Source organism: Manis javanica, chromosome 17 (assembly GCF_040802235.1).
Source record: "Manis javanica isolate MJ-LG chromosome 17, MJ_LKY, whole genome shotgun sequence".
NCBI classification, from domain to species: Eukaryota; Metazoa; Chordata; class Mammalia; order Pholidota; family Manidae; genus Manis; species Manis javanica.
Window position 1 is genome coordinate 12,377,593 of NC_133172.1, and position 21,809 is coordinate 12,399,401.

The 21,809-nt window shown below is 41.9% G+C and overlaps 1 long non-coding RNA gene across 1 annotated transcript in view; it reads left to right on the top strand.

Annotated features, from left to right (window-relative positions):
- Positions 1 to 5,129: 5,129 nt before the first annotated feature.
- LOC140847163 (uncharacterized) overlaps positions 5,130 to 21,809 on the top strand; it is a 79,748-nt gene continuing 63,068 nt past the window's right edge. Inside the window, exons 1-2 of the long non-coding RNA XR_012126849.1 lie at positions 5,130 to 7,627; positions 20,009 to 20,125. This is a non-coding gene — a long non-coding RNA (uncharacterized lncRNA). The remainder of the gene's footprint in view (positions 7,628 to 20,008; positions 20,126 to 21,809) is intronic.

Sequence of the window (21,809 nt, forward strand, 5' to 3'; positions counted from 1 at the left end):
GTGGGGTCCATTGTGATTTTTTCCTTTCTCATTTCTGATTCTGTTTATGTTTGTAGATTCTCTTTTTTCTTAATAAGTCTGCCTAGGGGTTTATCTATTTTGTTTATAACCAGCTCTTGGTTTCATTGATTTTTGCTATTGTTTTATTCTTCTCTATTTTATTTATTTCTTCTCTTATCTTTATTATGTCCCTCCTTCTGCTGACTTTGGGCCTCATTTGTTCTTCTTTTTCCAGTTTCAATAATTGTGACTTTACAGTATTCATTTGGGATTGTTCTTGCTTCTTTAAATAGGCCTGGCTTGCTATATACTCTCCTCTTAGAACTAATTGCCTTCGGTGCTTCCCACAGAAGTTGGGGCTTCATGCTATTGTTGTCATTTGTCTCCATATATTGCTTGATCTCTGTTTTAATTTGGTCATTGATCCATTGATTATTTAGGAGCATGTTGTTAAGCCTCCATGTGTTTGTGAGCCTTTTTGTTTTCTTTGCATAATTTATTTCTAGTTTTATATCTTTGTGATCTGAGAAGTTGGTTGGTAGAATTTCAGTCTTTTTGAATTTACTGAGGTTCTTTTTGTGGCCTAGTATGTGGTGTATTCTGGAAAATGTTCCATGTCCACTTGAGAAGAATGTGTATCCTGCTGCTTTTGGGTGTAGAGTTCTGTAGATGTTTGTTAGGTCCATCTGTTCTAGTGTGTTGTTCAGTGCCTCTGTGTCCTTACTTATTTTCTGTCTGGTTGATCTGTCCTTTGGTGTGACGGGTGTGTTGCAGTCTCCTAAAATGAATGAATTCCATTCTATTTCCTCCTTTAATTCTGTTACTATTTGTTTCACATATGTCAGTGCTCCTGTTTTGGGTGCATAGACATTTATAATGGTTATATCCTCTTGTTGGATTGACCCCTTCATCATTATGTAATGACCTTCTTTATCTCTTGTTACTTTCTTTGTTTTGAAGTCTATTTTGTCTGATACAAGTACTGCAACACCTGCTTTTTTCTCCTTATTGTTTGTGTGAAATATCTTTTTCCATCCCTTAATTTTTAGTTTGTGTATATCTTTGGGTTTGAGATGAGTCTCTTGTAAGCAGCATGTAGATGGGTCTTGCTTTTTTATCCATTCTATTATTCTGTGTCTTTAGATTGGTGCATTCTGTCCATTTACATTTAGGGTGATTATCTATATATACTTATTGCCATTGCAGGCTTTGGATTCATGGTTACTAAAGGTTCAAGGCTAGCTTCTTTACTATCTAACCATCTATCTTAACTCTCTTATTAAGCTATTATAAACACAGTCTGATGATTCTTTATTTCTCTCCCTTCTTATTCTTCCTCCTCCATTCTTTGTATGTTAGGTGTTTTATTCTGTACTATTTTGTGTTTTCTTTGACTGCTTTTGTGGATAGTTGGTTTTTTTTTTTGCCTTTAGTTAGTATTTGGTCTGCTTTCTTTGCTGTGATTTTATTTTCTCTGGTGACATCTATTTAGCCTTGGGAGTGCTTCCATCTAGAGCAGTCCCTTTAAAATATCCTGTAGAGGTGGTTTGTAGGAGGCAAATCCCTCAACTTCTGCTTGTCTGGAAATTATTTAATTCCTCCTTCAAATTTAAATGATAATTTTGATGGATACAGTATTCTTGGTTCAAGGCCCTTCTGTTTCATTGCATTAAATATATCATGCCATTTTCTTCTGGCCTGTAAGGTTTCTGTTGAGAAGTCTGATGATAACCTGATGGATTTTCCTTTGTAGGTGACCTTTTTTCTCTCTCTAGCTGCCTTTAATACTCTGTCCTTGTCTTTGATCTTTGCCATTCTAATTATTATATGTCTTGGTGTTGTTCTCCTTGGGTCCCTTGTGTTGGGAGATCTGTGGGCTTCTGTGGTCTGAGAGACTATTTCCTTTCCCAGCTTGGGGAAGTTTTCAGCAATTATTTATTCAAAGACACTTTCTATCTCTTTTTCTCTCTCTTTTTCTTCTGCTACCCCTGTAAGGCGAATATTGTTCCATTTGGATTGGTCACACAGTTCTCTTAATATTCTTTCATTCCTAGAGATCCTTTTATCTCTCTCTCCCTCAGCTTCTCTCTATTCCTGTTCTCTTATTTCTATTCCATTAACAGTCTCTTGCACCTCGTCCAGTCTGCTCTTAAGACCTTCAATCGGTTGTTTCATTTCTGTTATCTCCCTCTGGACTTCATCCTTTAGCTCTTGCATATTTCTCCGCAGGTCCATCAGCATGGTTATGACTTTTATTTTGAATCCTTTTTCAGGAAGATTGGTTATATCTATCTCACCAGGCCCCCTCTCTGGGGTTGTCTGAGTGATTTTTTACTGGACCGGGTTCTTATTCCTTTTCATGGTAGAAGTGGTTGCAAGGCAGGTGGTGCGTGTGTCAGCTGGGAGAACAAAGTCCCTTCCTGCTTGTTGGTCACCTTGCCCTTTTCCACTGTCTATGCCGTCTCCCCACACACTGGGAACATCTGGGATAATCTTCTGAGCTGCTGTGGGCGGGGCAGCCCTTGGGATAGCCTTGCGCACTGCCGGCGGTTCCTTCGTGTGTTCTGTACCTTGCTCTGGCTTCCTCTGTCTGTCCCGGTTAACTGAGCCCTGGGAGGAGACTATATGGTTGCTGTGGGTGGGGCTGTCCTCTGGCTGCTCTGCATGTATGGTGGGTCAGCCGGTTTGCTTGCAGCGCCAGTTGGGGGGAATGAATGGCAGGCTGCTCATCTCCATGAGGGGCTTTGGGGCTGCTTTACCCACCAACGGGTTAGGGGATCTGAAGTTCCTCAAGATTCCCAGCCTGCTGGGCTGAGTGTGCTGGCACGATTTTGTCCAGCTGTTGAGCCCTTGTCCCTTTAAGACTTTTAAAAAGCGCCTGCTTTTTTTTTGTCCCAGGCTCTGGTGACCCGCTTGGAGTCTCCATCTTGGATTTTACTTTTCCATTTCTCTAATATCTAGTACACCATGCAATGTGTGTCTGTGCTCCTGGTGCAGATTACTAGGGCTGATTATTTAGTAGTCCTGTGCTTCCACTCCCTCCTGACTCTGATTCTTTTCCTCCCATCAGTGAACTGGGGTGGAGGGAGTGCTCAGGTCCCGCTGGTCACGGCTTTGTATCTTACCCTTTTCATGAGATGCTGAGTTCTCACAGATGTAAATGTAGCCTGGCTATTGTACTGTATCTTTGGTCTTTTAGGAATAGTTGTATTTATTGTATTTTCTAAAGTATATATGGTTTTGGGAGGAGATTTCTGCCACCCTACTCACTGCCATCTTGAGCTCTCTTCTCCCACTTTCTGTTTCTTGCAGTGCTGGGGTGAGCAGGGTCCCATCCCCAAATAGGTCGCCTGTATTTTGCAGGAGTGTTTATTTTCCTTGTTCTGGGATAGATGTGTCGCTGTGATTTTTTTTGTGTGTTTTTTCTTTCACCAGCAATTAGGGAAATGATAGAGTGGCTACTTTCTCTACTAATGGAGCCATCTACATGTCATCTTAATTCCTTCACCCTCCAAGGAGCCACACCTTTTCCTGGCCCTCCTAGATCCTTGGGTACCCAGAGGTTCTGTAGAGTACTACGTGAGGGGGAAAAAAACCCAACAACAAAAAATGTGTGAGTAAAAACTGTTGTAATTGCCTCTATGTTCTTAAAGTATATGTTCCTTTCTCCCCTCCTCCTCTCCACCCTCATCTCTGATGAGACCGCCAAGTCCTGATCTCTGAGCACAAAACTGGTTTCCTTGCTCCTGCTATGGTTTGGTTCCACCCACTTAGACAATGGGACTATTTTTTTCTATATTCAAAGGCCCTTGTGTTTGGCCCCAGGAGTTTCACCCTGAACTGGTGCCAAAGCTTGAGCCTTCCTGTTCTGTTCCTTCGGGTCATCTTGGAATCTGCAGGCTTGTGGGGTTGGGTATGGAGCCCTGAGTGGCATCCCGGGAAAGGGGAAGGTTGTGGGAATCCTAGACGGTTGTGCTTGGTAGTCTTGGAGGCCTGTTGGCAGAAGCAGCAGAATTGTGAGCCAGGGGATGTGGGTACTGGGGCTGGTACTGGTAACTAAGCCCTGACCTTGAATTAGTAGCTTTGTTTTTAGCTTTGCCTGCTGCAAAGTGAGAATTGGCTAGGTGAACTCAAGCTCCATAGCTTGAATGCCCTGACCATGCATTTTCCCTCCTCCTCTGTACTGAAATCTGTATCATCCCTTTAGGGCACAAGGATTGTCAAGAAGAAATGCTAAGAATACTGCTTCGGAGAAATGCCTGGCCTTAACGCTTGGGTAATCTAAAACAAAGACCCGATTTATGGTCTGCAGGGCAAACATTGTACATCTGCTTTATATCTAAATAGTTTTACGAAATCACCTTTTACGAAATCACCTTGTGCCTGGGTGATGATCAAATAAACACCCTATGCCGTCAATTTCGGTGTGTACTGATCTGTAGAATATAGCTATTGATATGTGACTTACATCCTTTGTTAACAAATGTATAACCTTGTAAGAAAGGCTTTTCTCCACAGCAAGTTCCTTCTGCTGAAGGACTGTTTCCTGGTCAGCTGACCTAAACCTTGGCTCAAATAAAACTAATAACTGAAACTGGAGTTTCACTTGAGGAGTTTCTTTCCGTCAACAGGATCCATCATCAGATAAAATAAATTTAGCTAATGTCTGTATAAGGTGGGACCAATTCTCAGGTACAATGTACCTGGTTGGTGAGCCTTTTCAGCCAGGGTGGAGTAAGTGGATATTTTTGGCCTGGTTTCATTTTGGGGCTGTCTTTGATAGGAGGGGTAGGGTCCTATCAAGTTGTGAAGGTCTTGACAACCAGCCTAAGGAGTTTGGACTCCTTATATGTGGGGAACTACCAGAGGCTTTAAGTAGGAAGTAACCTGGTCAGATTTGTATTTCAGGACGTGTGATCTGGCAGCTGGTTTTGTCGGGGACAAGAACCGAGGAAAATACACAACGCTCCCCTCAACATACTTGGTGCCGACCTCTCCCACCAACAGTTTGTTAGGAGAACTTTGGCTGTGCGGAGTCCACGCGAGAGTCAGATCTGAACTGGAGATCAAGGGCGTGGAGCAGGGGCAGGAGAGCCATTAGGAGAACTGGTAGGCTTCAGCAACTGACCAGAGAGGATGCACTGAGGAGGGGGCCTGAAGACGACTTCAAGCCGAGTCTGGCTTGGGCTCTTGGGTGGTTCAGATGTCATTAGCCCTGAGATAAGGATGAGGGATGGGTTGGCTAGAGACTGAGATGCCAAACTCAGTTTTGGATATGTTTAGATGAGATGCCTGTGTACTGTAAAGGTGGAAATAGAGTCTGGGCGCTGGGCAGAGGCTCTAGAAGGAGGTTGAGGCTGGAGGGAGGGACTGGTGGGAGCAGTGATGGGGAAGAGGGAGGAGAGAGCCCACCTCTGTACCTGTGCCCTGCTGCTCAGCCTGGTGTCCTTATCACAAGGCACAGGGTTGAGTTCTACTCTTCACCAGCCTTCTCTCTGTTGATCAGTGACTTTGTAGGGTTTTGGCCAGATAAATGTTCTTTGCTGGGTGTCACATTCTAACTGTCTGTACGTCTTCTGGAAAATGGGAGCTGTGAATTAAGTTGGGGAAAGGAGGAAAGGGAAGAAGGAAAGGAAGGACTTTCAGAGAAAGGTAATAGAGCAGAACAGGCAATCAAAACACACACTGTAAAACACTTTAACATTCATTATAAGACATAAAAACAGTGTACATTTAGTTTTGTTGAGAACACTGTCTTCAGGGCAGAGGGGGAGGGGTGAGACTAGGAAGGCAAAGGGAAGCCATAGGTGGGGCTTCTCACAGAGTGGTCCTCAGACCATCTATATCAGAATTACCTGGGATGTTCATTAAAAAGAGAGATCTATAGGTCTCACCTTGGACCAACTGAAAGCTGCATTTCTCAAACACTGATATTTGAGACTTAACTGAGTTGGGGCTGGAAGTCTGGTCTTTACACGCAGTTGGGTCTTGTCCTCTGTGAAACTGACAATGTAGTCTTTGTTGGCTTTCTTTCTTGGGGCTATTGGAGGGGTGCATTCTGTTCCGAGAAAGGGTGAAATCATGCCGACATTTATGCTAAAGGAGACATTTTGAGGCAGCATCTTTGATTCACATTTTCCTTTCTCTCATCATTTACTTCTCCCCCTCTAATGCCCTCTCCCCTCCCACTTCCCTGAAGGGGTGGGTTTCACTTCTCTACCTGTGCCCTGGGGAGCCTCAGCACCTGGGTGGGACAGAGACTGGGGGAGGAGCAGGGGAACGAAGGTGTGGTTTGGTGCCCAGTGGGGCAAGTGCGCACAGAGAGGAGCAGGTGCTCTGTGGCTCCTCTGACCCAGCCAGGCTCTCACCCCTCCTCCTCTGCCCTGAAGACAGTGTTCTCAACAAAACTTTAAATGTACACTGTGTTTTTATGTCTTATAATGAATGTTAAACTGTTTCATAGCGTGTGTTTTGATTGCCTGCTCTGCTCTATTATCTTTCTCTGAAAGTCCTTCCTATCCTTCTCCTCTTTCCTCCTAACCCCATCTTAATTCAGAGCTCCTATTTTCCAAAAGACTTACAGTGGAGGTGGAGCTGGAGCTTTCTGAAGTTTAGCTGCTTCACTGTGAAAGAGCAGGGACATGCTGAGAGTGGGGGGGGACAGTGGAGATCCAGCCTGAGACATGAAGTGACAATCCCATCACCCTTAGCAGTGGTCTGAGGCATCCGCATCTTTTCTGAAATGCAGGGGCCGTTTCCATAAGGCTCTGGGCGAGGCAATACAAATAAGCAGGAACCAGAATTCTTCTCTCATTTGTTAGCAAGTCTGAAGGGCTGATCCATTATACCCCCTACCTTGAGTGAGTATGATTGGGGATTTTATACAGTTCACTTTTGGGGATGTTCACACAGATCCTCAGGAGATCCAGAGGCACAGGTTCTGTGTCAGTTAAGCGACTACTTTCCTTTGTTGCCCTGAGAAATTCTCTCACCCACTCTGGGCTTGAGTTTTCTTACCTGAAAATTGTTGAATTTGGGTGAGATAATCTTCTGTGCTCCTTCTTACTCTCAAGTTCTGGTTCTATCATTAGTAGCATAGAGCCCCGGCTCTGCTGGGGCAGGTGTGGCAGAGCCGAATGCTTCTTTTTCTGTGCCTGCCTTGCCCCACATGAGCAGGCTGAGTTCTCTTTGTGCCTTTTCTTGCACAGCTCTATGTTTCAGTGTGTGATGTCTACTGTGGCTGTAATGAGGAGAGTCTTTGGAGCCAGGAGCCCCCCAATGCCCTAGGGAACTGGAGGGCCTGTTTGGTAGGTTCCCTGCCATTGCACAGACTTCTCACATTTTGGGATGATGTGGCTTCCCTTCCTGTTCTCCCGCTTCCTTCACAACCTTTCCCTGAGCCTCACATTTGGTTTCAGTTTCTGGAATGGGCTGTGATTGTTTCAGTAACTTTCCTGGCTGTTTCCTGACTATGGTTCCTGTAAACAAACAGCAGGAATTCTTTTCATAGCCATCAGGGTCTCTGCTTCATGTTTCCACTTTCCTCATAGAACCTGACAGAACACACAAGGCACAGAGAGATGCAGAGATGCGTGCTCTAGCTTCCAGCATTCGTTTATGGTGAAAGGTAGTGTGGGGTTATATCCTTAATATTGTCTGGGGGCCTGCATAACACATATGTGAACCCACGTGGTGTCCTAATGTCTTGTATGCTGTTGCCACTTAAGAATTTAGAGTGGATGCTGTGAATGTGCACACATGTGTTACATGTGCCTGGGTGTGTGGCCCGGGGTCAGAGTGTGGGGTCATTGACAGTTGATATTAAGAGGAAGTGATTCAGGAGCTCGGTTTACTCTCTTACTGTTTCTGCTTTTATGCAATGTACCGGTAACTTGTGTTGTCAGAAGGCTGATTAAAAAAGATGTCAGAAATTTCCTTAATCTTGTCTGAAATTGACCATGTTTTATTCTTGGTTGTGTAATGTGTGAGGATGTGGGAGGCAGAGGATGAAACACCAGATCTTCCTGAACAGTTGATTATTTAGCCATCACCACCCTTGGATTTGTGAGTAGGACTCAGAGGATTTGAGAGCTTCTATGGCAGAGGTATCATCCTATTCTAGGAAGATTAGAGGCAAGGTGACAAGCAGGAAACAGGCCAAATTTGTGGCTTCTTTCTAACCAATATTTAGGCATTCCAACCTTTAAACACAATTTAATCTCACTGATACTGTCACTTAACTACCAACTGCCAGGTGCTGAATTTTCAAAGGTAATGAAATTCAATCTCTGTCCTGAGTTGCTAATAGTTGGTCTTTTATTGAACAAGGATTTCTGGGCTTAATTCTCTCAGAACCCAGCCCTGGATCCCTAGTGAGCCTTTGGGAACTCTGAGAACCACAGGCAGGATCAGATACTGGAGCGATTGGTGGAACACAGTGGGGCAGTCCAGCCTCTTGCACTTTCCAACTCTTTTTTTCAGGAGTGCAGTGACCATGGGAGTAGGAAACTGGGCTCCTTAGGAAAGGCTGTGACAGATGATGTGGTGGGGATGACAACTCCCTCAGCCTCTCTCTCAGCTCTTCAAGATAGGAGAGCATGCCCTCAAACATTTCCAGAGATGGAGAATGAGTGGGTGTTCCTTAGGGGCCTGGAAACAAGATTTGTTAGCTACTCTTAAGAATATTAGCAGTGAGGAGGCAGGGCAATTTGAGGCCTTTCAGAATTGTCTCTAGGAAACAGAACTACAATTACTCTGTTTAGACCAGGAGGCTGGATAGTAGCTAAGGGCAGGGTAAAGAGAAATATACACAAAAATGCTCAGATCAACTGGTGCCAAATTTTTTTCTGAGGCTTCCATACTAATCTTGAATCCCTTCTCCCATACTAAGGGGCCAAGTCAACTCTGTAGGGTTCCCCTCTGTTGAAAACCCACTTTGCTAAGGCTTCATGATGCCCTTTTGTTGACTCCTTTTCCCCTCAGTACTGCCTTTAATACTCATTTAAGCCTGATGTCCCTTACTGTGGGGGTACGGTGAACAAAAATTTGCCAGACTCCACATTCTTAGGGTTGGCTCTGGGCCCTGCACATTTCCATTTCTCCAGGATGACCCTGGGAACCTAATTCTAACCTGGGCTCTGTTGTAGTTCTTTACTAGCCCAGCTGCTTCCTAAGTACAGTGAGAGAGAGAGAGGGAAAGAAATAGAAAGAGAGGGAGAAGAAGGGAGAGAGAGAGGGAGGGAGAGAATGAATATGAGGCTTCAAGCGTTGTATGTGTCAGGTGTCCATGTGCCTTTGGAATCAGGTAGATCAGACCTGGATTTAAATCCATGCTTTGTCCTTTATTAACTGTGTCACCTGGGCAAATGTCTTCAGCTCTCGAAGATTCAGTTGTTGCATCTGTAAAATGGAGATGATGTCCACATAATAACTAAAATAATAGCTAACTTATATTGAGTACTTTTACACTTACTAATTCAGTTAATCCTCATATACTTTTAGGAATTAAGTGCTAGTGTAGTTGTCATTTTTCTGATGAGGAAATTTAGGAACAGAGAAGTTAAGGAAAAGGCCCAAATTAATATAAGCTGGAGCTTGGCTTCTGAAATTGGACAGTGTGACCCCAGAGTCTGTGTCTGTAACTATTGCACTAGACTGTTTAGTTCACAGAATGTTAACAAGAATTCAGATAAATGCCTAAAGCACTGGGTATAATGCTTGACACACATAGGCGCACAGTAAATGGTAGATGTTACCACCAGAGTGGGGAAGCATGCTTCCATGTGGGCAGATGGAAGGTGTGGGTTGGGGTGAAGCAGGAGAAACGTAGGTCCCCCTGCAGCACTAGGGTTTGCAGAGTGTCAGGCTTTCTTCCAGCCTTGGTCTGTTAGGGCTTATTTTGGCAAAAGTCTTATCCCTGCAATCCCAAAGTTGCCTGACAGGCCCCGAAAGGAAAACACAGGAGCTGGAACTGGGTGGCCACAGGGAGGGGCTCCCTCTCAGTGAGCCAGGGCTCAAGAGCTACTTTTTAAACTCTGCTTCAGAGGAATGCTTCAGGCTTTTCATTTCCTGATGTCTTACCTATTTGGTCAGGGCTCCCAGATAAGCCACCTGTGAAATAGAGTGGGGCTGCTGCTTAAAATTGGCACAGGGTGAAGGGTTAATTCCAGGAAGATAAGGAGACCAGGTAGGGACCCAGGGAAACCCAGATGTGGGCTTCAGAGGAGGGGAGTATCAAGCTGGCTCTGTTTCCTTGTCATGTGTACCTTGGCCCTCTGCCTGGCCCTGGGCCTTGGTCAGCAGTGAGCAGTTCCGGCACACCTGCCCTGCATAGAGGCAGTGTGGTTTATGCCTAAAGGCTTTTGGAAGCCAAGGGACCTGGGTTCCTATCATGGCTCTGCCACTTTTTAGTTGTGTGACCTTGGCTATTTATTCATTTTCTCTGAGCCTCAGTTTTCTTATTTGTGAGAAAATTGTGAGGATCAAGTGAAATAACATACAAATGCACTTAAAACAGCAACTTACATACTATAGGTGCTCAATAAAGGTTCTCAGTCATGAGTAGGTGCATTTGGGGGGTAGGGAGAAATATAAAATATACTCCCTTGCCTTTAAGGAGTTTATAGTCTGGGTAGGGGGAGAGATAGTAGACAGGAAAATATAAAAATCACAACATCAGGACTGCATGTAATATAACCCAGGCCAACAGTGTAATGGACAGTGAGAGCTTTGGGAGTGCTGATGTAGGAGACCTGCCCTGTGGTCTAAGCCCGTCAGAGAAGGCTTCCTAAACAGGTGAACTTTGTACATGTGTGAAGGTTGGAGAGGAAGGTGGAGGGGCATTCCAGGAAAACATCTGAAATGAGGCCAAGAAGCACAAGTGCAGGGGATGGAGAAGAAACCAGTTGGATACCCTAAAGGATGGAACCATCCTTGACAAAGATCAGACTAAGGCATATAATCCAGAGAGGTTAAAAACAAAAGACAGAAAAATGGTGAGTTTCAGGGAGCAAAAGAGATTGATTCCAAGGCCTCAAAATAAGAGTGATCTCCAGGCAGGGCAGAGGAGGCTGCTGCGGTGTATGCTCAGGTCAGGCTGAAGTTCAGGAGAGGCGCTTCAAGGGCAGAAGGAGAAGGGCTCTCCTCCCAGTGACCAGCACCGGCCAAGCTTACGCACAGCACTTCCCACGGTTTAGTGAAAAAGGGCAGTGAAAGCTAAGTCAGGCTAAACCTCTGGGGAGCTGGTTAGGGGCCAGAGAAGCAGGATCTGTTGTCTAAGGAAGTTCAGACCTAGGCACAATTGGAATTCTCTGGTTAGGCTTCAGTTATCCTTGGCTGAAAATCTCTGTCTTTTAAAAAATTCTCTTGTTTTTTTTCTTTTCTTGTTCTTGTTGCTAGTTACTACTAAAAAACCAACTCTAGGAAACATGTGGTGATGGAAGTGGCCACTCTGTAGCCCTTTTTACACCTTTAATAGCAGTGTTGCATTTTCATTATGCCTCCTTTCTTATCTGAAAACATACTTAATTTCTCTTGCTCCTCTGAAAGAAACTTAAATATAGAAACTGTATCTTTGTTTCTGATTTTTAAAGTATCTGGTAAGATACTACTTATAGGTAACAAAAATATTTATTAAGTGGAAGACTTTTGACACATGGATTCTGGTAAATGCTTGATATTTTTCATTCATTCGTCCCTTAATAAATAATTTCCTGAATGCATATTTCATACTAAGCATTATGTTAGGCACTGTGTATAATGGGAAAAAAAAAACTGAGGGTTTTAGTGGTCCATAAGGAGCACATGGTCTTGTGAAAGAAACAGTCAGACAGACAATTGCAGGACAGAATGACAAGTACTGTAACTAAGGGACAGATTGGGTATTATAGGAGCACAGAGGAGTGTTTCTAACTCATCTTGGGGTGAGGGTGGAGGTGTTGAGACCAATCCGAAAAGGCTTTTTTTTCTTTTTGAGCTTAACTCTAAATGAGGAGTAAAAATTGAGGAGAGGGACTTCCAGGCAGAGAGAACAACATGTGCAAAGTCAGTGGTGTGAGGGAGTACCTACATTCAGGGAACTGCAAGTAGTTGAGTGTGTCATAACACAGAGTACAGAGAATGGTGGTTAGAAATAAGCAGGGAACACAAGAAGATACGGTACATATATACAATGGAGTATTCATCCATAAAAATGAACAAAGCCTTGCCATTTGCAACAACATGGATGGACCTAGAGGGTATTATGCTCAGTGAAATAAGTCAGGCAGAGGAAGACAAGTACCTTATGATTTCAGTCATCTGTGGAATCAAACAAAACAAAACAAAACAAACTAACAAAACATAAATAGACTTATAAACAAAGAAAAGAGACTGGTGGTTACCATGGGAGAGGGTTTGGGGTGGGTGGGTCACGGGCATAAAGAGGCCCAAACTCTCAATCATAGTATAAATTAATAACAAAGATAAAAGTGCAGCACAGAGAATATAGTCAACAAAACTGTAATATCTTCCTTTGTTACAGACAGTAACTACACTTACTGGGGTGAGCATCTAATAATACAGATTAAAAAAAAGAATAGTAACCCATATTTAATTTTAGTATATAGTAAATACAATGTGTGTGTGTGTGGAGGTCTAAAAGTTGAGATGTTTGGGGTAGGAAGACATTATTTCTTTCACCTGGTTTCATGGAAAGAGTGTAGCATTTCAGCCCAGAATTAAAGAATGCTGATAATGGCATAAAGCAGTAGGGCAATCCTAACAAAAACAAAAAAAGACAAAGAATCAGAAAAACCTGGTAAATCATCTAGTTTAACTAGTTTAAAGTGGATGAGGAGAAACAAAAGCCATTGGTATAATAATAGGTGGTAAAGATCTTTAGAGCTTCCCAATCTCCCAAATAGAACTTCCTGAGAACCTGAAACCTTTGAAACCTTTCTGAAATTGTTTCAGTTCAACTGCTAAATATGTCTGAGAAGTAACTTACTTCCCATTCTGCTAACTTCTCACATCTCCTGGAGTTCTTCTCCTCATGGCTTTGATATGCCCAGTTAACCTCTGTTAGGCTATAGACTTAGAAGGCTTCTGAGGCAGGCTCAGCTCCTAATCAACATTTACAACATATTTCATGAAACATATTTCAGGTCCAAAACAATGAATTTCAAATTCATGAAACAAGTATCTGCCATGACCTACTGTAATAAGTTATGAGGATACAAAAGTGAATAAAAAAATACGTTTACCTGCCCCCAAAGAACCCACTGTCTACTTTGAAACAAAGATGCATCACAAGATGGAGAACATCTTTGGAGACATCTTGAGAAGGGCCATGCAGAATTTATCTTCAAGGTCAGTTCTAACCTGGAAGGTAATTTTGCCTGGTTTGTGACCACAGGAAAAAGGGTACCCACCTTGCTTTCAAATGAGTGCTGGGTAGCTGATAGCACAAGCTACTGCAGTGGAGCAACTAGCATGTACCAAGCACCTCCATGGGTCAGGCATGCTATTAGGTGTGGAGGATATGAGGAGTGAGGTATCTAAGAAGCATTTCTTAAACGCCTTCTGTTTACCAGGTGCTATTGCAGGTACTAGAGACATCCCTAGAGGTGGAAAGGAGTATCCTAGAGAAGAAGGAAGCCACAATCACAGCTAACTGAACCTGTCCTGTTCCTGGGGTTTCCCTCATTATATCTCCTGTTTAGCTCGTCTTCCCCCAACTCATTGATTCAGTTTATTCTCCACTTTGATAGTCAGAGTGATTTCCCTAAAACACAAATACTATGTTAATGCCCTGCCTAAAATCTAGATGCAGCTCTCCATCACCTTGAGGATAACATCCAAACTTCTTCACCCAGCATGCCAGGCTCTTCACAACCTGTTCTTTGCTTCTTTCTTTTTTTTTAAGTTGTTAATTGAAATATAGTTGGTATACAATATTATGTTGGTTTCAGATGTACAACATAGTGATTCAACAATGATAGACATTACTAAATGTTTACTATGATAAATGTAGTTACCATCTGTCAACATACAAAGAAATTACAGTATTATTGCCTCTATTCCCCATGCTCTACTTCCCTCCCCATGACTAATTTATTTTGTAATTGGAAGTTTGTCCCTCTTCATCCTCTTTCAGCTGTTTCATCCATCCACCCACCTCCCTCCCCTATGGCAACCACCAGTCTGTTCTCTGTGTTTATGAGTCTATTTCTGTTCTGTTTGTTTGCTTGTTTTCTTTTTTAGATTCCACATATATGTGAAATCATAAGGTATTTGTCCTTCTCTGTTTGACTTATTTCACTTGGCATAATACCCTCTAGGTCCATCCATATTGTCATAAAGGGCAATATTTCATTCTTGTTTATGTCTGAGTAATATTCCACTGTGTATGTGTATCACATCTTCTTTATCCGTTGATCTATTGTTGGACATTTTGGTTGCTTCCATATGTTGGCTATTGTAATAATAGTGCAACAAACCTAGTGGTGTATATATCTTTTTGATCAGTGATTTTGTTTTTTCATGTAAATTCCCAGAAGTGGAATTGTTGGGTTATATGGTATTTCTATTTTTCCTTTTTTGAGGAATCTTCATACTGCTTTCCACAGTGGCTGCACCAGTTTACATTCCCACCAACAGTGTAGGAGGGTTCCTTTTCCCCATCCTCATCAATACTTGTTGACAATTTCTTGTCTTTTGGATAGTGGCCATTCTGACTGGTGTGAGGTGGTATCTTATTGTGGTTTTGATCTGCATTTCCCTGATGATGAGTGATATTGAGCATCTTTTTATCTGTTGGCCATCTGTATGTCTTCTTTGGAAAAATGTCTATTCAGGTCCTCTGCCCACTTTTTAATTGGGTTGTTTTTTGGTGTTGAGGTATATGAGTTATTTATATATTTTAGATATTAGCCCCTTATCACTTATATCATTTGCAAATATATTCTCCCATATAGTAGGTTGCCTTTTCACTTTGTTGATGGCTTCCTTTGCTGCGTAGAAGCTTTTTAGTTTGATGTAGTACCACTTGTTTATTTTTGCTTTTGTTTTTGCCCAGGGAGATATATCCAGAAAAAAAATTACTCATGCTGATATTCATGCATATGTTTTCTTCTACAGGTTTTATGTTTTCATGTCTTACATTTAGGTCTTTAATCCATTTTGAGTTTATTTTTGTGTATGGTGTTAGTGATCCAGTTTTGTTCTCTTGTATGTAGCTGTCCAGTTTTCCCAACACCACTGTTGAGACCATAGAAGAGACTGTCTTTTTCTCATTGTATTTGCTTGCCTCTTTTGTCATATATTAATTGACCATATATTTGTGGGTTTATTTCTGGGCTCTCTATTCTGTTTCATTGATCCATTATCTATTCTTGTGCCAGTACCATACTGTTTCCATCACTGTAGCTTTGTAGTATTGTTGTTGAGCAGCTGTGTCTGGGGAGGTCTCTCCCTGTGCACTAGGTGAAACCTCAGGCTGGATGGGGGAGGTTCTTGACCTGATGGAGAAAGAATTCTTGAACAGGTTGGATGAGTTTAGGTAAGGAAGGAATTTGTTAAAGCAAGAGTAGTAGTGAATGGCAGCAACTGTGCAGGCAGCATAGAGCAAGGAAGAACAGAGGGAGGAAAGGGAAGCTCATTGAACTCCTGTTTGGTGTAAGGCAAGTTTCTCTCTAACCCCTGAAGCATCCAGTGTCCTCTTGAATCTGTGTGGTATGGAAACTAAGCCCCTAGCATGCTAGGATTTGGGGGAGCCACAGAGCATTAGATGGAGTGAGATTATGTTCTGAGAATTTCCCAGAGCAAAGAAAGGACATTTTCAGACAGGAGATTTTCAGGCATGATCATACAGCTGCAGTCCTGTCTGGTTCACCTAGGTGATGGGAACTTGGAAGCCCCAATGAGAGATCTTAGTAGCCCTTCCCTGCTTGTCTGAAGTAGGACAGAGAGTAAAGCCTGTGCTTAACTCTAGAAAATTGAAATAGTGAATTAACAAAGATGCTTACCAGTGAGAAAAGGGGTTTCTTATTAATCTTCCAAGAGGCTAGGAAGAGTGCAGAGACAAAACACAGTAAGTTGAGCAGCAAAAAGTCTTTATTTAAGGCAAAGTACACACTTGAAGAAAGGGGAGTGCAGGCAGCCTCAGAGAGGAGGCACCCTTAAAGGCTTAGGCTTCTGTCTTTTAAGGATTTCAAGAATGGGGCAGAGGGCCACAGAGGGGGCATAGACCACACCTGACATGTGGTCTCATGATGTGTATCTTTGGTGAGAGACACGTCATCATGCATAGTCCTCTAGATATTCTGTAAGACAAACTTAACATGAGGAATCTATTGATCTGTTCTTCTCCAAGATAGTGGTTACCTCAAGCACTGGGAACATATCTTTTAGGATTACTTGCCCTGCCTTAAGATAGGGTAGGTTATTGGTTGATCACAATAAAATATGTTAGGAATCTTACTTCTTAATTCCCTGGCTTTTAAAATGGAATCTTAGCCTGAAGATGGAGTTCCTCCTGTTCTTACTATACTATTTATATCTGCATTTTTCATCATAGGCAGGAAAAATTCATCATGATGCTTGTCCCATTTCCCTGCTGTACCTCAGTATAGCTTGAAGTCAGGGAGCATAATACCCGCCCCCAGCTTTGTTCTTCTGACGGCTTCCATTCTTATTCTCACTAGGAGGCAGGCTCTAATTTAACTGTGTGCATTCCATAGTACAGGGCCCTGTAAATGTTAAATCAACTGTATTACTAACTTATGTGATGGTTAATTTTATGTGCTCATTTGACTGGGCCATGGGGTGCCCAGATATTTGGTCAAACATTATTCTGGGTGTTTTTGAATGAGATTAACATTAAAATTTGTAGACTGAGTAAAGCAAATTGTCTTCCCTAGTATGAGTGGACCATCTAAATATATATCCATCCTGCTGGTTCTGTTTCTCTGGAGAACCCTGACAAACACACTTAGGTTCTAGATTTAGAAATATTCTAGAAAAAGGCAAAGAGTTTAACCTACCTTTCCTGGAACCGAGGCACACTTTAAAATGTGATGCTTAGCGTTGATACCTTTTTATCTCCTGAAACTTCCATCTGAACTCTTCTCCCTTTTCCAAGATTTCAGGCACAGAGGTCTTTGATGCTTCCATTAGCCCTCCACTGTAATACTTGACCTAGGCTCTCCCTGTTCCTCACTTAAGGCCCAAATTTTACTTGCTTTTGAGCCATCTTTCCAACCTCATTCTATCAAAATCAGAGCTCCTGACTCAGTGTGGTAGATCAGAGATAGGTGGTGGGGAAAAGCAATCTAACTAACTATTCAAATACTTCATGTATAGTTGAAAGCTCGCTAACTATTTAGAATCATCAGCTAAATGAATTTTATGAAATCCAAGTAGTTTAGTAAAGTGGGGTGAAAATTTTAGGCAGAGTAAGGGTGATATCTTTGAGTAATTGCTCAATGGGTAGGCAGGATTGTCTTTCTGAAAGTCAGTCTTAGGGTCAGCCCTCCTGTGCACTCACTCCATTGACAGATTCTTTCCTTTTCCATTTCTGGAACCACAGCTCCTCTAAAACAATAACAAGCACTCCCAAGAAGTAGCAATGGAGACTCTGTTGATCCAAGAGGAGAGAAAGAGGGTGACTATTGGCATGTCTTCATTGGATTTTTATAAGCTGGTAAATATTTATAGTTTTGAAAGGTCTGTTTTAGAAAAATACAGATTGTTTTAAAATGATGAGAAAATGAGTAGTTTTGTACTATGTGTGGCCACAAATAGAGAAAACACCTGGTAGGAGAGGAAATTTTAATGGAGGCACCCTGTTTGAGAAGATGGAAGGTCAAGTCTACAAGGAAGGTGCTCTAGCTTAAAATACGTAGCATTTAGTGTGTTATAAAATAGGTACTCCCTTTCAGGTTACCTAAAGAAGGAGGGGCGTTTAGGGGAAATATCATCATTAAAATATAAAACTGCCCTACATCTATTTTAATGTTTAAATATATTTTGGTCTTTCTTGCATATTAAAATATCTGTTTTCCGAACCCTGTTTCTCTTGCTGACTTCCACTCTATCACAGACAAACTTTTCACAGACAAACTTCTTAGAAGAGTTGTTTTTAGCCTGTATCTCTATTTCCTCATCTCCCATCTCCTCAGCATTGTGGAGTTGATTTTTCCCCCACATTGTGCAAATGAAACTCCTCTCACCAAGGTCTGCCATGGTGAAGTTGTCCCCTAATACCCTAAACCCTTCCCACCTTTGTTCTACCTTGACGTCACAGAGCACTCACCACGGTGGCTGCTTCTTCACTCTGGAGCTGCTCCCCTGGCCCTCGCTCTGTTGGCTTCCCATCAGCTTGGGCATTGCTTTTTGGTATTCTTTGCTACCTCTGAGCTTTCCATCTCAAGAATGTCAGTGGTCTCCAGACCTCTGTCCTGTGCCCCCTTCTCTTTCTATATATACTCACTGGGCCCTCTGTGACTTCAGTTATAATCGATCTCTTGAGATACATATCTCAAATGTCTTGGCTATCTGCTTTTGATTGTGCAGCATGTCCAAAACCGAACTTACCTTACTTCCAAACCTGATTCTTTTTTTTTTAATTTTTTAATTTTGATACCATTAATGTACAATTACTTGAACAACATTATGGTTACTAGACTCCCCCCATTATCAAGTCCCCCCCACATACCCCATTACAGTCACTATCCATCAGCATAGTAAGATGCTATAGAATCATTACTTGTCTTCTCTGTATATACTGCCTTTCCTGTGGTCCCGCCCCTACATTATGTGTGCTAATTGTAATGCCCCATTTTCCCCCTTATCCCTCCCTTCCCACCCATCCTCCCCAGTCCCTTTCCCTTTGGTAACTGTTAGTCCATTCTTGGGTACTGTGAGTCTGCTGCTGTTTTGTTCCTTCAGTTTTTTCTTTGTTCTTATACTCCACAGATGAGTGAAATCATTTGATACTTGTCTTTCTCCACCTGGCTTATTTCACTGAACATAATACCCTCTAGCTCCATCCATGTTGTTGCAAATAGTAGGATTTGTTTTCTTCTTGTGGCTGAATAATATTCCATCGTGTATATGTACCACATCTTCTTTATTCATTCATCTATGGATGGACACTTAGGTTGCTTCCATTTCTTGGCTATTGTCAAACCTGATTCTTAAAACAAAAAAAATTTTTGTGGCTAGTACTGCACAGGGATTTATGCCAAAAACCTTCCGTCATCCTTGACTCCTCTCTTCACCATTCCCTCATCTGATCAGTCACTCAGTGTTGACACAGTCTGTCTCCTAAATATCTTTCTTATCTGTCCACTCTTTTTCCAGTCTTACTCACACTAATTCAGGCCACCAGTCATTTCTTTCTCTAGATCACTGCAACGGCCTTCCCTCAGATCACTTTCTTATCTCCAGTCTAGTTTCACGCCCTCTGTAATTTACAATGAAGCTAGAGTGGTCTTATAAAACAAAGTTCTGATCATATATTTTTCCATTATTAAAGTCTTTTAATTGTTCTCTATTTCCCTCAGGATGCACTTTGACCTCTTCAGCATGGCTCCCAAGTTTTTTGTCATTTTACAAACTTAAAGACCTTAGTCTTTCCCCAGATTCATCTACGCCAGTCCTGCCCTGAACCCCACCCCAGTTCTTGCACTTTGTGCTAGAGCCATGCGAAACTATTTTAATTACTTAAATCTTAAAAAGATTCTTAAGGTCTGGATAAGGGCTGTGTCAGCTGGCTGGAGTTTAGATTTAGCTATACTATTCCCTAAGCCCATTAAGACCCATAGCCAGCTTATAAAACTGCAAAAATCTGAACTTTTGCTTTAATTTTTTAAAAAAACTGACATCAAGGCCTTGTACTTCATTTCTGCTCTCTCCCTATCAGCTCTGTATGACTTGTTCAATTGATTTAATAAGAAATGTGTCCAAAATAATTACGGAAATCATTCATTGACATCACAAATGTTTATGAGCGTCAATTATGTGACAGGTACTTTTCTAAGGCCCAGGAATTCAACAATGAGATGTGGAGTCCCTGACTACAAGATGCTTACAGTACATTCAACCAGATGGTCACAAGAGAGCATGCTAAAGTGCTACAAAAGGGGTAAGTGCTGGGTTCTTCAGGAGCATAATCCGGGGTTGGTGTGGCACAGAATTACAAAAAAGTAATATTTAAACCAATGCCTGACAATAACAAAACTGATAGGAAAATAAAGAGGCATGACGGGAGTGTTCTAGGCAGACTGAATAAGTACAAAGGCCCAGAAGCAATAGAAAGCAGGCGATTTAAGTAATTAAAATAGTTTCGCATGGCTCTAGCACAAAGTGCAAGAACTGGGGTGGGGTTCAGGGCAGGACTGGCGTAGATGAATCTGGGGAAAGACTAAGGTCTTTAAGTTTGTAAAATGACAAAAAACTTGGGAGCCATGCTGAAGAGGTCAAAGTGCATCCTGAGGGAAATAGAGAACAATTAAAAGACTTTAATAATGGAAAAATATATGATCAGAACTTTGTTTTATAAGACCACTCTAGCTTCATTGTAAATTACAGAGGGCGTGAAACTAGACTGGAGATAAGAAAGTGATCTGAGGGAAGGCCGTTGCAGTGATCTAGAGAAAGAAATGACTGGTGGCCTGAATTAGTGTGAGTAAGACTGGAAAAAGAGTGGACAGATAAGAAAGATATTTAGGAGACAGACTGTGTCAACACTGAGTGACTGATCAGATGAGGGAATGGTGAAGAGAGGAGTCAAGGATGACGGAAGGTTTTTGGCATAAATCCCTGTGCAGTACTAGCCACAAAAATTTTTTTTGTTTTAAGAATCAGGTTTGACAATAGCCAATCTTTTTTTTTTAAATAACAGCTTCATTGAGATAAATTCATATGCCATACAATCCATCCACTTAAAGTGTATGTAAATAATTCACAGACTTGTGCAACCATTACCACAATCAATTTTAGAACATTTTCGTCACTCCAACAAGAAATTCCATACCCATTAGCAATCATGCCTCATCCCACCCCCCCAATCTCTCCCCTCTCCATCCCCTGAAAACCACTAATCTACATTTTATCTTTATGTATTTGTCCGTTTTGGATATTTCATATAAATAAAATAATATAGCATGTGGTCTATGAGACTGGCTTCTTTCACTTAGCATAATGTTTCAAGAGTCATCCATATTGTATCATGTATCATTACTTTATTTCTTTTTATTGCCAAATAATGTTCCACTGTATACACCATCTTGTTTATCCATTGATCAGTTGATGGATATTTGAATGGTTTCCACTTTTTGTCAGCCACAATTAATGCTGCATGTGAACATTTGTGTACAAGTTCTTTGTGGACATATGTTTTCATTTTTCTTGAGTATATACCTAGGAGCGGAATTGCTGGGTCATATGGAAGCCTTAGGATTCTTAAAAACAGGCTGCTTTACAGAGTAAGCTCACAGACACATGAAGCACTAATAACTTGCTTTCTAATTTGTTAATTTAGTGATAGGCAAGTTTCACAACTGGTTCTTTGAAGAGTTGTCACTATCAGATTTCTCTGTCTAATGTAACATAGCCAACAAATGCACAAAGTCTGATTTTCCTGTGCAGGGTAATAAAGCCCTTCTTGGGTTTAAGTGGAAGTGGGAGAATTAATGTCTGTTTCTGCCCATTTCCACTGCCTCTCCACCCACACCTGGACCACACTGGGCTGGTTGATGGAGCTACCCAAGAAAGCTTTAACCAGGGAAGTTGGTGTACTAGCTGGTTTTAGTCATAATTAAATTGCT